This window comes from Bufo bufo, chromosome 2, assembly GCF_905171765.1.
Source record: "Bufo bufo chromosome 2, aBufBuf1.1, whole genome shotgun sequence".
Taxonomy (NCBI): Eukaryota; Metazoa; Chordata; class Amphibia; order Anura; family Bufonidae; genus Bufo; species Bufo bufo.
The window spans coordinates 514,729,824-514,748,179 of NC_053390.1; positions in this window are offsets into that span (position 1 = coordinate 514,729,824).

Below are 18,356 nucleotides of genomic sequence, written 5' to 3' on the forward strand. Positions count from 1 at the left end.
AGAGTGAGTACGTTTTTAATCACTACAGCTAATACAGGTAAACATCTACATATATAGAAACATAGTAACATAGTTAATACGGCTGAAAAAAGTCCATAAAATTCAACCAAGGGATAGGTGGGGACACAAATTTTAGGAAAAGGGGAGTGAGAACCAGACTTCTACATATTTTCATAAGCACTAATGTCATTTTGTATTAAGAATTCATCTAAGCCCTTTTTTTAAACTGTCCACTGTCCCTGCTGTGACCACGTCCTGAAAATGTCTTCTTTTTCACTGAACTATTCTGATTGCTAAGGAATCCCAAAATGCTTAACTACAATGTTTATAATTGCATTTCATCATTATGATAGTCAGAAAATACAGAAAAGTAAAATCATGCAAATACAGCAACTAAAGCAAATAAATTATGTAGTAGCAAATCAATGTAAAATGGTCAGCAAAAGGAATTTCAATGCTACATGATTTGAATGGGTTTTGCTTCCTTATGTTTCCCCAAATGATTTTGATAATTTTATTTATTATATTGACTTTAAAATCTTTTCCTGTCTGCTCGGAACAAAAACTTCCAGTGCCTGGTGTACTTATATTAAGCTATCACATTATGCCTGGCATATTTATTCTCAATGCATGTGCCTCTTATAAATATTATATTATTTGCATTGCTAACAATATTTAGAAGCATATAATATAGTGACCAAGAAGGATATACTTTCTCTACAGATATAAAATGCTGCATATCATATGCATATTATCATACCTACACTGCGTGCAGAATTATTAGGCAAATTAGTATTTTGTCCACATCATCCTCTTTATGCATGTTGTCTTACTCCAAGCTGTATAGGCTCGAAAGCCTACTACCAATTAAGCATATTAGGTGATGTGCATCTCTGTAATGAGAAGGGGTATGGTCTAATGACATCAACACCCTATATTAGGTGTGCATAATTATTAGGCAACTTCCTTTCCTTTGGCAAAATGGGTCAAAAGAAGGACTTGACAGGCTCAGAAAAGTCAAAAATAGTGAGATATCTTGCAGAGGGATGCAGCACTCTTAAAATTGCAAAGCTTCTGAAGCGTGATCATCGAACAATCAAGCGTTTCATTCAAAATAGTCAACAGGGTCGCAAGAAGCGTGTGGAAAAACCAAGGCGCAAAATAACTGCCCATGAACTGAGAAAAGTCAAGCGTGCAGCTGCCAAGATGCCACTTGCCACCAGTTTGGCCATATTTCAGAGCTGCAACATCACTGGAGTGCCCAAAAGCACAAGGTGTGCAATACTCAGAGACATGGCCAAGGTAAGAAAGGCTGAAAGATGACCACCACTGAACAAGACACACAAGCTGAAACGTCAAGACTGATTTTTCTAAAGTTTTATGGACTGATGAAATGAGAGTGAGTCTTGATGGGCCAGATGGATGGGCCCGTGGCTGGATTGGTAAAGGGCAGAGAGCTCCAGTCCAACTCAGACGCCAGCAAGGTGGAGGTGGAGTACTGGTTTGGGCTGGTATCATCAAAGATGAGCTTGTGGGGCCTTTTCGGGTTGAGGATGGAGTCAAGCTCAACTCCCAGTCCTACTGCCAGTTTCTGGAAGACACCTTCTTCAAGCAGTGGTACAGGAAGAAGTCTGCATCCTTCAAGAAAAACATGATTTTCATGCAGGACAATGCTCCATCACACACGTCCAAGTACTCCACAGCGTGGCTGGCAAGAAAGGGTATAAAAGAAGAAAATCTAATGACATGGCCTCTTGTTCACCTGATCAGAACCCCATTGAGAACCTGTGGTCCATCATCAAATGTGAGATTTACAAGGAGGGAAAACAGTACACCTCTCTGAACAGTGTCTGGGAGGCTGTGGTTGCTGCTGCACGCAATGTTGATGGTGAACAGATCAAAACACTGACAGAATCCATGGATGGCAGGCTTTTGAGTGTCCTTGCAAAGAAAGGTGGCTATATTGGTCACTGATTTGTTTTTGTTTTGTTTTTGAATGTCAGAAATGTATATTTGTGAATGTTGAGATGTTATATTGGTTTCACTGGTAAAAATAAATAATTGAAATGGGTATATATTTGTTTTTTGTTAAGTTGCCTAATAATTATGCACAGTAATAGTCACCTGCACACACAGATATCCCCCTAAAATAGCTAAAACTAAAAACAAACTAAAAACTACTTCCAAAAATATTCAGCTTTGATATTAATGAGTTTTTTGGGTTCATTGAGAACATGGTTGTTGTTCAATAATAAAATTAATCCTCAAAAATACAACTTGCCTAATAATTCTGCACTCCCTGTATATGTCTTTGTCACAACCAGTGCTAATTGCTCTGCTCGCCTACTCTACTGTGCCTTCCACTAGACCTACACCCTGTATGTACAGTATTTGCACCCGGTACCTAAGCTCTGATCTTGGAACTTGTATCCAAAAAAAACATTGGGCTTGTTTTTGCAAGGAAAGGGGCCTTTGGGTATAAATGTGTAATTTGTACCTGTACCCTGAAAACATTTTTGAACTACTTTTGCAGGGAAGGGGTCCATGGGGAAAGAATCTTTGATCTTGTGCCTACATTCTGAATCTATCCTATTTACTATACCCTTGTATCTAGGTGTGTACACCTAGTTTGGAGGACACACCCTATTCCTGTGGGTTATTGATGTATCCATAGGTGAGAATGTATACTGATATTCTTCACTAAAACCCACCTCATTCTGTGGCATTCCAAGGGTTAAACCCTGCTTTGGTTCTGTGTACAGCTGCTAGGCTAATGTGTTAATTAGCTTCTGTTATATATGGCATGTTGTTTGTCTCATTCTCTGCCTTAGTTCTTTCCCGTGTGTTGTCTGTCATGTATATTCCTAATGATAGCCTGACTGGTCTTCCACCACTCCTAGGCCAGGCATGTTAGTTCCTGGTCAAGTCTGTTCCTGATGCCAATCAGCCTGTCTGCTAAAACTGTTCCTGGCCAAATCTGCTCTTGATGATAGTCTGACTGTTATTCCGGCACTCCTAGACAAGCCATGTCAGTTCCTTGTCAATATGTTTCTTTAACCAGCCAGTCTGCCTACTATATCTGTTCCTTGTCATTTGTTCCTGGTAGCCTGACTGGTATTCTGCTATTCCTAGTCAAGCCATAGTGGTTCCTGGTCAAGTCTGTTTTTCATGCCAGCTTGCCTTCTACAGTACATCTGTTCCCAGTCAAGTCAGATCAACTCCAACTCTCACTCCAGGTGTGTTTCATCTACAAACCGGATTCCAAAAAAATTGGGACACTAAACAAATTGTGAATAAAAACTGAATGCAATGATGTGGAGATGGCAAATGTCAATATTTTATTTGTAATAGAACATAGATGACAGATCAAACGTTTAATCCGAGTAAATGTATAATTTTAAAGGAAAAATACATTGATTCCAATTTTCACGGTGTCAACAAATCCCAAAAAAGTTGGGACAAGTAGCAATAACAGGCTGGAAAAAGTAAATTTGAGCATAATGAAGAGCTGGAAGACCAATTAACACTAATTAAGTCAATTGGCAACATGATTGGGTAAAAAAAGAGCTTCTCAGAGTGGCAGTGTCTCTCAGAAGCCAAGATGGGTAGAGGATCACCAATTCCCACAATGTTGCGCAGAAAGATAGTGGAGCAATATCAGAAAGGTGTTACCCAGTGAAAAATTGCAAAGACTTTGCATCTATCATCATCAACTGTGCATAACATCATCCGAAGATTCAGAGAATCTGGAACAATCTCTGTGCGTAAGGGTCAAGGCCGTAAAACCATACTGGATGCCCGTGATCTCCGGGCCCTTAAACGACACTGCACCACAAACAGGAATGCTACTGTAAAGGAAATCACAGAATGGGCTCAGGAATAATTCCAGAAACCATTGTCAGTGAACACAATCCACCGTGCCATCCGCCGTTGCCAGCTGAAACTCTACAGTGCAAAGAAGAAGCCATTTCTAAGCAAGATCCACAAGCTCAGGCGTTTTCACTGGGCCAGGGATCATTTAAAATGGAGTGTGGCAAAATAGAAGACTGTTCTGTGGTCAGACGAGTCATGATTCGAAGTTCTTTTTGGAAATCTGGGACGCCATGTCATCCGGACCAAAGAGGACAAGGACAACCCAAGTTGTTATCAACGCTCAGTTCAGAAGCCTGCATCTCTGATGGTATGGGGTTGCATGAGTGCGTGTGGCATGAGCAGCTTGCATGTCTGGAAAGGCACCATCAATGCAGGAAAATATATTCAGGTTCTAGAACAACATATGCTCCCATCCAGACGTCATCTCTTTCAGGGAAGACCTTGCATTTTTCAACAAGATAATGCCAGACCACATTCTGCATCAATCACAACATCATGGCTGCGTAGGAGAAGGATCCGGGTACTGAAATGGCCAGTCTGCAGTCCAGATCTTTCACCTATAGAGAACATTTGGCGCATCATAAAGAGGAAGGTGCAACAAAGAAGGCCCAAGACGATTGAACAGTTAGAGGCCTGTATTAGACAAGAATGGGAGAGCATTCCTATTTATAAACTTGAGAAACTGGTCTCCTCGGTCCCCAGACGTCTGTTGAGTGTTGTAAGAAGAAGGGGAGATGCCACACAGTGGTGAAAATGGCCTTGTCCCAACTTTTTGGGGATTTGTTGACACCATGAAATTCTGATTCAACATATTTTTCCCTTAAAATGGTACATTTTCTCAGTTTAAACTTTTGTTCCGTGATTTATGTTCTATTCTGAATAAAATATTAGAAGTTGGCACCTCCACATCATTGCATTCAGTTTTTATTCACGATTTGTATAGTGTCCCAACTTTTTTGGAATCCGGTTTCTATGTATTGTACTGCAATTCTCCTGTTCAGCTATTTCAAGTCAAGTCAAATATTGTTTAGTTTGGTGCATTCAATTTGTCAACTCAACTATGTTGTGTTGCTATTGGAAAGTCATCTCAACTATTGACACTATTCACCTGACCCTGCTTGTTTCCTCAGAACTCTGTCTCTGTGCTAAGTTGTCTATCGTATGTGGCCATGCAAAATCATGTCAACTATACAGACTTAGCTCATCTGCGCCTGCTTGATTCATCTAGATTTTGTTGATTATTGGACTGTGTTCATACCTGCTTGTTTTTAGTTATGTCCACTTAAGTATCCACATTTGACTCTTCTGATCCTACTTAGGCCTCTCACCCAGTTAAGCCAGTACTCTCTGCTCTGCATTGATGAGGGGCAATCACCCGAAACAGCTGTCTGCAAATGAGGTGCTGGCTTACTTAATATCCGAGTCATGTCTCAAGGCCTAGTTAAAGGGTCGAACATTGACTTATAGGATAGTTGCCTTACATCTGGTGGCATTAGGGGCAGAGCTTTCTAAGAGTTCACTTGCATCCCTTTCTTCCATGAAAAATAGTGTGACAGATAGGAAGTGGAAGTAAAAAATGCAGAAAGCCCTAATTCAAAACATTTGTATTTGGCGTTAAAGGGAGTCTGTCACCACATTTGGGCATATTAGACTGATCAAATAGCGTTATATGTGCCACCCAGAACTTAAAAACTGTGCCTTTGTTGTATGTAACAGAGTTTTCTTTTAGCCGGTCAAATTCGTAGCGGGCGCATGCGCAATGCGATGCCCGCTACAAATTTGACCGCGCAGCTGCAGTGGAAAAGGACAGAGGAGGGGAGTAAACGGGCGGGCAGAGGCACACGGAGGGCGGGGTTATGAGCCGTTGAGGAGGTGCTGCCTGGGGCTCGGAGGATTGAGACGCCGCCCTGGGCACTTGAGAGGGCTCATTTACATAACCTAAAAGTTCATTTTCGGCTAAAAGAAAACTCTGTTACATACAACAAAGGTACCATTTTTAAGTTCTGGGTGGCACATATAACGCTATTTGATCAGTCTAATATGCCCAAATGTGGTGACAGACTCCCTTTAAGAGAGATTTGCTAGGAAAAGCTATTACAGTAACATAGTTTACACACATGTTTACTCCATTTGCTCACAAAAATACTGTAGTGGCCAAAACACATGAAATTGGTATTTAGAAAATATTTAGGAAGAATCTTAATTTAGTCAAAAAATTAGAAATATAAATCTGAATGTCTGTTATGGCAGTGGTGCAGAATTTTCCCTTTCTTTTACAACTGAGTTACAGTTACCAGCTATGCACTGACCATTTTACTGTCAAGTGGCTCCCTCTATTGATAAGAAAGTATAAATTTTTACCTGTCTGGACATGTCGCATTATTGTACATTCCATTCATACCTATGTTACACAGTTACTAAAAATAACTGGCTATATAGCTCTCACTATGATCCAGCTGATTACAAAGGTTAAGAATTTTTCCCATGTTTATAGGCAGTGCACATAATATTCTGAATCCTGACGCACATTGACCTAACAACCAGAATGTAACAGGTAAATGTTTAATTACCACCACACACAGACTTTCAGGTAGCAAAGTACAAAAAGCTAATGGAATACCATTAACATAGAAACTTGATTCATAAAATAAAATAAAAATTGAGGATAATTGCAATTAAAATAAAATGAAGATGATTGTGTGTTTACCTCTCTGAGGAAACTATCAGATGAATATGTATTAATGATAAAAATATACAAACTATTATTGGGCTTTCTATTTCCGTTAAGGAGGACAATGCTGATATCATTGACTACCGTGAAACTGAAATGGGACCTGGATACTGTATATACCACTAACTTTTAGGATTTGGATGTTGTATCAACTGTATGTACTGTACTGGGGAAATATAATTGTTCTAACTCAATATCACAGCTGCAAGTGGTAGTCGGTATTTGGCCGTACTGATATTTATCTCACAATGTCAACTCAACCGAACAGGCATGTATGAAAAAATTCAGATGATATGTATTTCCAGGCTCATATTCTTATAAATTGCACAAAGCAGTAGGTAAAAAACTAATCTTGTCAAACTCAACAGGGATGTCAGAACACAAAACAACTAATTCTACAGGGTGGGCCATTTATATGGATACACCTTAATAAAATGGGAATGGTTGGTGATATTAACTTCCTGTTTGTGGCACATTAGTATATGTGAGGGGGGAAACTTTTCAAGATGGGTGGTGACCATGGCGGCCATTTTGAAGTTGGCCATTTTGAATCCAACTTTAGTTTTTTCAATAGGAAGAGGGTCATGTGACACATCAAACTTATTGGGAATTTCACAAGAAAAACAATGGTGTGCTTGGTTTTAACATAACTTTATTCTTTCATGAGTTATTTACAAGTTTCTGACCACTTATAAAATGTGTTCAATGTGCTGCCCATTGTGTTGGATTGTCAATGCAACCCACTTCTCCCACTCTTCACACACTGATAGCAACACTGCAGGAGAAATGCTAGCACAGGCTTCCAGTATCCGTAGTTTCAGGTGCTGCACATCTCGTATCTTCACAGCATAGACAATTGCCTTCAGATAACCCCAAAGATAAAAGTCTAAGGGGATCAGATCGGGAGACCTTGCATTGAAATCTGCTGCGTTCACCAGACATCAACACAATTTCTATCCGCTCCACACGTGTTAACCTCGGTGACATGTCAATGGCTGTAAACAAAGAGTAACTTGTAAATAACTCATGAAAGAATAAAGTTACGTTAAAACCAAGCACACCATTGTTTTTCTTGTGAAATTCCCAATAAGTTTGATGTGTCACATGACCCTTTTCCTATTGAAAAAACTAAAGTTGGATTCAAAATGGCCGACTTCAAAATGGCCGCCATGGTCACCACCAATCTTGAAAATTTTCCCCCTCACATATACTAATGTGCCACAAACAGGAAGTTAATATCACCAACCATTCCCATTTTATTAAGGTGTATCCATATAAATGGCCCACCCTGTAGAATGGCTACAGGGAGAGGACGAAAGAGTGGGCTTCTTACAGAGGCAGGCTACAGAGAGACATCAGGGAAAAACTTAAAGCAAAACACATGCAATGCAGTAATGGCAGTCAATAAAAGCCACAAGTTATCGGAAATGACAATACCACTGACTGATTGATTAGAGATGAGTGAACCTTTTTAGATTCGGTTTGATTCAGTTTCACCAAATTTTTTAAAAAGTTTGGTTTAGACCCAAATCAATTCTACCAAACCAAAATTGCGCCAATTGCCCTGAAAATTGGTATATATGATCCCCTAGTCTCCTAGGACTCCAAATTTTAATACGGAAAATCTCTTTTTGTTAATATTATATGATGTTTTGCTTTTTCTCTCCCCTTCCTCCCTCACTAAGCTTATGAATGCAATGAGAGCAATAGCAAATAATGTCAGAGTGACACTGACATACATAGCTATGGGTAAACTCATAGTTGACAGTTAAACTGTTTAAAAACACATCATGTCGTTGCACGTGTTATGATTTTTCATATTGCAAAGCATCCAAAATTTGTCCCTTATCTGGCGCAGATGGCACTTAAACATCCACAATGTTATGGATAAAAACTATGCTTGTTTGGTAAAAAGTGGATCATTCTGAATGAACTTAGAAAAATTCTCCCTTTTATTTGTGAGCAGCAGTACAGTATGGGTGTGAAAAGGATAGGGTAATAGAGGCACATGGTTACAATAGTAGTGGCAGCAGAAGCAGCATAGCATGGAACATACAACATAGAAACATAGAATGTGTCGGCAGATAAGAACCATTTGGCCCATCTAGTCTGCCCAATATACTGAATACTATGAATAGCCTCTGGCCCTATCTTATATGAAGGATGGCCTTATGCCTATCCCATGCATGCTTAAACTCCTTCACTGTATTTGCAGCTACCACTTCTGCAGGAAGGCTATTCCATGCATCCACTACTCTCTCAGTAAAGTAATACTTCCTGATATTACTTTTAAACCTTTGCCCCTCTAATTTAAAACTATGTCCTCTTGTAGCAGTTTTTCTTCTTTTAAATATTCTCTCCTCTTTTACCTTATTGATTCCCTTTATGTATTTAAAAGTTTCTATCATATCCCCTCTGTCTTGTCTTTCTTCCAAGCTATACATGTTAAGGTCCTTTAATCTTTCCTGGTAAGTTTTATCCTGCAATCCATGTACCAGTTTAGTAGCTCTTCTCTGAACTCTCTCCAATATCCTTCTGGAGATATGGTCTCCAGTACTGAGCACAATACTTCAAATGAGGTCTCACTAGTGCTCTGTAGAGTGGCATGAGCACCTCCCTTTTTCTACTGTTATTGCCTCTCCCTATACACCCAAGCATTCTGCTAGCATTTCCTGCTGCTCTATGACATTGTCTGCCTACCTTTAAGTCTTCTGAAATAATGACTCCTAAATACCTTTCCTCAGATACTAGGTTAGGACTGTATCAGTGATTTTATATTCTGCTCTTGGGTTTTTATGCCCCAGGTGCATTATCTTGCACTTATCAACATTAGATTTTAGTTGCCCGATTTTTGACCATTCCTCTAGTTTTCCTAAATCCTTTTCTATTTAGTGTATCCCTCCAGGAACATCAACCCTGTTACAAATCTTTGTGTCATCAGCAAAAAGACACGAGGCATGGATCTAGAATGATTTCTACCTTAGATTTCTAAAAATGAACGAGGCATGGATCTCAGAGGAATTCAACACCTGTGACGACCACTTGTAATTGAATTTGATCATGCCAGCCCACACATATCCGCCACTACCCAGAACAAAGAATGCTCCTTGTCTTATGTATATACAGCAGCATAAAAGGCGTTTTCTGTCAGGTGAATGCTTAATTTTTGGGGCCTGTACTAGCCTACAGTTAAATATTTTGCCATTGACCGCCTATTGTACCTCCAGCCACATTATCACAAGTTCTTTTCTGTCAGGTGAATGCTTAATTTTTAGGGCCTGTATTGGCCTACAGTAACATTTTTAGCCAGTGACCGCCTAATGTACCTCCAGCCACATCATCACAAGTCCTATTTGATTGAATTGTATTATTGTATTTTTTCTTTTTCACATGAAGGACAAATCCATAATAAAATACTGATAGTGGTTTTGATATATAATAATATACCAGAGTTTCAGGCGGGAGGAGAGGGAAACGGCGTATACGAAAAATGAGTTCATATACTACTCATGTCAGTCAAGAAAGTGATTTTAAGACACTGGCTCCAAAGTGAGACTCCTTTATGGGAGGTGGTTCTGGGTATCCTTAAACATATGCTTCTCATGGAAAGATTGGAGATTGAGAGGTACTAAGAAAAGTCCATAGGCAAATTTGTCAATAAATGGAGAAAGTTTATTGAAGCATCACTAACAGACACAAATTCTGGAGCTGATGTCTCCCTTCACACAAACAAAATGGTATCTGGAGGCCCAAATGGGAGGGAAATTGGGTAAACTGGAAATCTAGGATATCAGGGAGATATGGTGAATACTAAGAGGCATGAAGCGAGTCTATGGTTCTTCTAAATTGGAATAAAGTAGGCATATCAGATCAACAGTCTGAGTTTGGTTGGGATTAGGTGGGAAGGGGCGAATTTCTGTCTGTTAATAAGAAAAATCGGAAACAAATTGTTTGTACACTGCATGGATTTAATTCTGTAAAGATTATATTCAGAAACTATGTATAAACATATTGTTAAAATCTTTATAGATCTTTTAACAAAAATATATAAAAAAAAAAAAATTAATATACTAGAGTTCACAGAAAATCCATTACTAAGGGAAATATAAGTGAGGTGGCAAATCACACCATTTTATTTTGATTTAATAGTGAACAATGCAATTTAATTGCAGTCCCTCTACAACAGGTTAATTATTGTGATGAATGAATCAAATTTATATGTAGCAGTAGGAATCGAATGGCTCATCACTATTATAGTGTAAAAATTAAAAAATGTAGTCAAATAATTTCCATGACATGGCCAAACTGTAAGTCGGAGTGTGGTACAAAACATCTGTACTCCAATACTAATTTCTGTTTATGTAGCATGAGCCCCCAGAACTTACTGAATTTACTGGGGTCCAAATCAGGGGTCCAGCAAATTATGACATTGGATGCTGTTCAATAAATTGTTGGGCATATAAATTAGTTTGCTCCGCCATTAAATTTATAAAACCTTCAGAAAAAAAAAAAAAAAAAAAATTTCTGTAAAGCCCGCACAGTCAATCTGAATTGCAGAGCTGCCCACAAACTCCGGAATTTGAGGTTCAGAATCCTCAGGCGGTGGGGTCTATATCGGATCACTCTGAGTACCTGCCTCAGCTATTGTCCTAGGGCACCTTCTTGAGAGTCCTTCATCACTGGATGATGATGAGAAGGAAGGGGAAGAGGAGTAGAGGAATGTGATATCCACTTGTCCCTTCCTGGCCGTATCTTCCCCAGCTGAATACTGTCTTTGGGATGATTGGCCCATTTTTATTTTTACTGGGGTATGCAAAGTGTGTGACTGAACTCATGTAAAGTGTTAATTTAATTTATTAACAGAAGTGTTTATGTAGTAATTTTACATGTGAAGGAGCTTGTAATAAATTTCAACTAGAATTTAGCAGAAAAAGAAATTGTTACAAAAAACATACTTTTCTACACCAAAAATGAAAAACTACACAAAAAATTGAGCACAGATACACAAATCGACTCTCAGAGGTTGCAGAACACATTCAAGCAGATTTTGCATGCATGCAAAAACATGATCTAAAGCTATCAGGTGGGCAGTAGGCAGGGAGATGCCTAACTGGACCAGCGGAAGTGCCATGGTGTGTTTGCCTTCTGAACTTGAAGGAGTATATGTGGCAGTGTCTGCCAAAAAACAATAACAGAGTCACAATCAACTATTGTAGAGTGATAGGGACACTATAGGGAAAGAATAGAAATATATTATTGTGTACAGTTTAGGGAATTTGATCAAGTAACTACTTTCACACTTGCGGCAGTGTGATTCGGCGGGCAGGTCCGTCGTCGAAACTGGCCGCCGGATCCGCCGATCGGACGCTGACTGAAAGCATTTGTGAGACGGATCCGGATGCGGATCCGTCTCACAAATGCATTGCAAGGACGGATCCGTCTCTCCGCTTGTCATGCGGTCAGACGGATCCGTCTTGTATCTTTTTTCACTTTTTTACCGTTCTGCGCATACCTGTATTTTGAATGCCGGATCCGGCACTAATACATTCCTATGGGAAAAAATGCAAGCATGTCCAGTTTTTTTCGCCGGAGATAAAACCGTAGCATGCTACGGTTTTATCTTTTGCCTGATCAGTCAAAACGACTGAACTGAAGACATCCTGATGCATCCTGAACGGATTACTCTCCATTCAGAATGCATGGGGATATACCTGATCAGTTCTTTTCCGGTATAGAACCCCTGTGACGGAACTCTATGCCGGAAAAGAAAAACGCTAGTGTGAAAGTACTCTAAAGCTTTGAGGGAGTTGGTCACAGGTGGCTGGTCACACAGTGCATAAAGTTGTTTGTTGCTGCAGCAAATCAGCTTTCTTTAGTTTCTGTAAAGGATTAACACAAAGTGGAAACATTTTGTTATTGTTTTAATTTGGAACTGAATGTGCAGTATTTCCAGTGCATCTATGGAAATAAAAGGTCTTATAATGATTTCATGCTTTATTTGCTTTTCTAAAACTCACTACTATTTTTTTTTAACACTACCATAGATTGTAAGACCTAATGGGGAAGGTCCTCTCTCTATTCCAGCCCATCACTCAGTTCATTTTAAACCATTTTCATATGCAAAATGCCCTGGAATTAAAGGCAATTTAAAATAAATAATATCCTGGCCAGGATACTAATAACTCCCAAATGTTTTCTTATGTCACCAGGCTTTTGGACTATTATTCGCTGTAACACTGCAGATAGAGAGTCCAGATCACCACTTTTTACTTTCCTACTGCCCCCTGATCCCCCGCTGCAAGCACTGGGAGCTGTGCTGAAATACATGGGCCGGACTGCTTTGCATGCACACCGGAGTCCTCTCCATTATCTTGGCCTGGTACAGCAGTCCAGATTGTGTTTGTCAGTGCAGCTTTGAGTGTTACGAGTGGGGGAATGCTACACAGCAAATAAATGTGCAAGTAATTACTGCCATCCACTGTAATGCCGTGTTGGCTACTGGCAATACAGTGATTGGCTGGCCGAAACACGTCATCAGGTGCTATATAGCAGCCGATGACACGTGTCCGGCTCAGTCTTAGTCAGGAAGAGGTGTGCTGAAGAAGGGACAGATAGTGTAGGGAGAGAAATAGTAATATTTCATTGAAAAAACTTGTTTGAGACTCAAAAGTCCTTTTAAGGACTATTGTTGTATTTGGCAACAATATAATTATTAGCGCAACCTGCGCTTAATTGCATGGAATTGTTAGAGAGACCCAAAAGCAATTGTTTGGACACTGCAGACAGCGACATTATCTGCGCTATATCTCCTGTCTAACGTGTGTGCAGCCTAAAAATATCCGTGACATCCAGTGTAATTTTTCCGTAGACGGTGTCCGCTGCAGACGGTTACATTACCTGCACTACATCTTCTGTATAACATTTGCCCATCCTAAATATTAGTGACATTAATTCAGTGTAATTTTTTATTAGCCGCTGGTGACAGCGACATTACTTGCACTGTACCTTCTGTATTAAGTTTACTTTTTTCATAGATGCTGCGGACAGCGACATTATCTGTGCTACATCTCCTGTTTAAAACGTGAGCTACTGTACGTGTGAAACACTTGCCGCTACTGTACGTGTGACATACTTGCAAGCATATATACCATTTAATATGCGCAAGGCGAGCAGTAAGGGACGGGGAAGTGGCTGTGCTGCTGATGGGGCAAGGGTAAAACTGTGCCTGCTGCCAGAGCACAAGAAACACACATCCACGATACCTAGCTTCATGTCCAAGTTTGCAGGGCGGCACAGGACACCACTCTCGAAGTCAGACGAGTGCACCCAGGTGGTCGGTAGGGATGAGCGGCAGGGGCTCTATTCGAATTAGGCTACTTTCACACTAGCGTTCGGGGCTCCACTTGTGAGTTCCGTTTGAAGGCTCTCACAAGCGGCCCCGAACGGATCCGTCCAGCCCTAATGCATTCTGAGTGGATGCGGATCCGCTCAGAATGCATCAGTCTGGCAGCGTTCAGCCTCCGCTCCGCTCAGCAGGCGGACACCCGAACGCAGCTTGCAGCGTTTGGGTGTCCGCCTGGCCGTGCGGAGGCAAACGGATCCGTCCAGACTTACAATGTAAGTCAATGGGGACGGATCCGTTTGAAGTTGACACAGTATGGCTCAATTTTCAAACGGATCCGTCCCCTATTGACTTTCAATGTAAAGTCAAAACGGATCCGTTTGCATTATCATGAACAAAAAATAAATAAAATAATAATAATAATTATTTTATTTTTTTTGTTCATGGTTATGCAAACGGATCCGTTCTGAACGGATACAAGCGTTTGCATTATAGGAGCGGATCCGTCTGTGCAGACACCACACGGATCCGCTCCTAACGCAAGTGTGAAAGTAGCCTTAGCGATATTTCACTAATATTTTGTTGAATATTCGTCATATATTTGCAAATTTTGAGAATTTGAAATTATTTTATTGAATGTGGAAAAAACACGGATCCGCTCCTAACGCAAGTGTGAAAGTAGCCTTAGCGATATTTCACTAATATTTTGTTGAATATTCGTCATATATTTGCAAATTTTGAGAATTTGAAATTATTTTATTGAATGTGGAAAAAAGATCGCGTAATGCGAATTTGTAACGCGAAATACAGGCATAGGTCACTTTGGCTAAATTTTTCAAGCTGGTATAAGTTTCCTGAGACTGGAGAAAATGGTTGGCATGGCAGAACATTAGAATAGCTTTATATGCAGATAGAGTCAAATGCTCCGATAAATTCACGATTGCGATAATCGGCAGTGATTAGAATATTTTTTCGCACTACGTGCAACTTCACATTTTAGCAGGTCTGACTAAGGCCTCTTTTACACGACAGTATGTCTTTTTCAGTGTTTTGCGGTCCGTTTTAAACGGATCCGTTGTTCCGTTTTTTGTTTCCGTTGTGTTTCCGTTTCCGTTCCGTTTTTCCGTTCCGTTTTTCCGTATGGCAAATACAGTATACAGTAATTTCATAGAAAAAATTGGGCTGGGCATAGCATTTTCAATAGATGGATCCGCAAAAAACGGAACGGATACGGAAGACATACGGATGCACTTCCGTATGCATTCCGTTTTTTTGCTGACCCATAGACTTTAATGGAGCCACGGAACGTGATTTGCGGCCAAATATAGGACATGTTCTATGTTAAAACGGAACGGAAAAACGGAAATACGGAAACGGAATGCATACGGAGTACATTCCGTTTTTTTTGCGGAACCATTGAAATCAATGGTTCCGTATACGGACCGTATACGGACCGCAAAAAACGGCCCGCAAAACGGAAAAAAAAAACGGCCGTGTGAAAGAGGCCTAAAGATTACTGATTGGTGCACCAAGTAATGTTGTGAATTTGACATTGCTTCCTTCTCATTGGCACACAAGCAAGAGGCAGAGAGGAATTATGTGTTCAGATGGAATAAAAATGCTGAATATTCAATATAACGAATATATAGCACTATATTCAAAATATTCGCAAATTCTCGAAGTGGCGATATTTGCGATAAAAATTTGCTATTCGAATATTCATGCTCAACACTAGTGGTCGGTTGGATTGCAGCAGATAATGGTTCACAAAGTCCAGTCTCAGTAGCCAAGAGCAGGGTCGGACTGGCCTGCTGGGATACCGGGAAATTTCCCCATAGGCAGTTAGGCCTGAGTGCCATAAGGCCGCGGCCCTGGTGGCAAGTGGGGGCGGCCGGCGGCAGGGCACAGCAGCAGGAGATGAGCGCTTCCATTGTGGAAGCGCTCATCTCCATAGTCATCTGTATCGCCGTCCTCAGGACGACGATACAGATGTCTATGCTGCGACAGGGGAGGGAGAGGTGTGTCCCCTCCTGTTCTTCTGATATGCTGCCGGCCTAGTGCTGGCAGCCTATCAGAGGCCGGTACAGGCGGCGCGATGATGTCATCGCGCCGCCTGAGCCGTATAGCGAGGGACACAGGCCAGAAGAGGCCTGCATCGCATCGCTGGAGGTAAGAATAAGTGTTTATTTTTTAAATTTTTTTATATAGGTACAATACTGGATCATGATGGGGGGGGCTACTGGCACATGATAAGGGGGTGCCTACTGGCACATGATAAGGGGGCTATTGGCCCATGATATGGGGGCTATTGGCACATGATATGGGGGCTATTGGCACATGATATGGGGGCTACTGGCACATGATATGGGGGCTATTGGCACATGATATGGGGGCTACTGGCACATAAGGGGGGCTACTGGCACATGATAAGGGGAGGCTACTGGCACATAAGGGGGGCTACTCCACATGATAAGGGGCGGCTACTGGCATATAAGGGGGGTTACTGGCACATAAGGGGGGGCTACTGGCACATGATGGTGGGGGGGGCTCTTATTACTGGTACATGATTGGGGGGCATCTTACTGGCACATGATTGGGGGCATCTATGGGGGCACATCTTACTGGCACATGATTGGGGGCATCTATTGGGGCACATCTTACTTGCACATGATTGGGGGGGCACTATATGTTTTGCACATTATAAGGAGAATTATTTCTACTGGGGGGGCATTATGGTGGGCTTTATTACTCCCCCATGGTATGAGCCCCTAGTAGCAGCACCATCCTCTCCCTGCTCTGCTATCCCTCTGCCCCTTCTCCAAATCCTTATTATGAAATCTTTCTCATTAGGATAAAACACATCAGCTCCACCGAGCCCCCAGCCAAAGTGTGGAAGTGGCGTCCGAGATCCCCAAGGGCCAAGCCAAGTAATTGTAAGTTTTCATGTGAAATATGTTTATGTTTGTAGTTGATCTTTATTATCGATTTTACATTGCAGATTTTTATTTTTTTTGCAGCATATGGGTGAGATTTTATAAATATTTTTATTATTTGGTCGAAAGGCTCATTTGGGGAGGGGGGATTGTAACAGGACTGCCGTAGAATATCTAAAATAGCTGGTCAAGTAAAATGTTGCATGCCAACAAAAAATGGGCGGGTCAAAGGGCGTGGTAAAACACTGTCTGAGCATGCTGAGAGTTGTAGTTTTGCAACAGTTGGAGGCATCCTGGTTGGGAAAACACAGTGATAATATGAACAATGGAGGTTCTACAAAAGAGCTATCGTGGGGCAAAGTTCATATTCGTGTTTACACACGTGTTTTAAAATGAATGCTTTCTCCTATTGTAAACAGGTAAATAATGACTCAATGCTGTGGGGCTGGTATGCAACTTTTTCCAGGGCTGGTTTTTATCCCCAGTCCGGCCCTGGCCAAAAGTCTGGTCAACAGAATCTTCACCTTGATACTCTTTCCTCCCACTATGGAGAGTCTTGGCAAACAAGTGATCCCACACTCGGATATTCTGAGGAGCTCTTTTCATTGCTATTCCTTGATTTGGGCCTCTTGAGAAGCCCGCTTGAAGAGGGACATGAGGAGATATTGTGCCCTGATTCCCAAACTCTTGAGCATCCACATGCACAAGAAGATGGTGGGGATCTGCAATTAGTGTTTCACGAGGTTAATGATGTCGATGAGACACAGTTGCCAATAAGTCAACCGCAATTAGTGTCTCAAGAGGTTGATGATGAGGATGAGACACAGTTGTCAATAACTGAGGATGTTGTTAGGTCAAGTCAGGAGGATAACCAGAGTGAGGAAGTGGAAGAGGAGGTGATGGACGATGAAGTTACTGACCCAACCTGGTAAGGTGGCATGCTGAGTGAGGACAGCAGTACAGAGGGGGAGGGATCCGCAGCACCGCAGCAGGCTGGAAGAGGCAGTAGGTCCATACGTCAAAAATACCTTGCAGAGGGATATTCCAATTAGCTACCTTGGACCACCTACTCCATTCTTAAATGGTTTAGGCCTCTTTCAGACGGGCGTTGCGGGAAAATGTGCGGGTGCGTTGCGGGAACACCCGCGATTTTTCCGCGTGAGTGCAAAACATTGTAATGTGTTTTGCACTCGCGTGAGAAAAATCACGCATGTTTGGTACCCAAACCCGAACTTCTTCACAGAAGTTCGGGCTTGGGTTAGGTGTTGTGTAGATTTTATTATTTTCCCTTATAACATGGTTATAAGGGAAAATAATAGCATTCTGAATACAGAATGCATAGTAGGTGATCAATTGAGGGTTAAAAAAAAATAAAAAAATTAACTCACCTTCTCCTCTTGTTCGCGTAGCTCCCGGTCTCTTTTTTACTTCTCAAAAGATGAACTATCGGCTAGGACCTGTGGTGACGTCAGTTCAC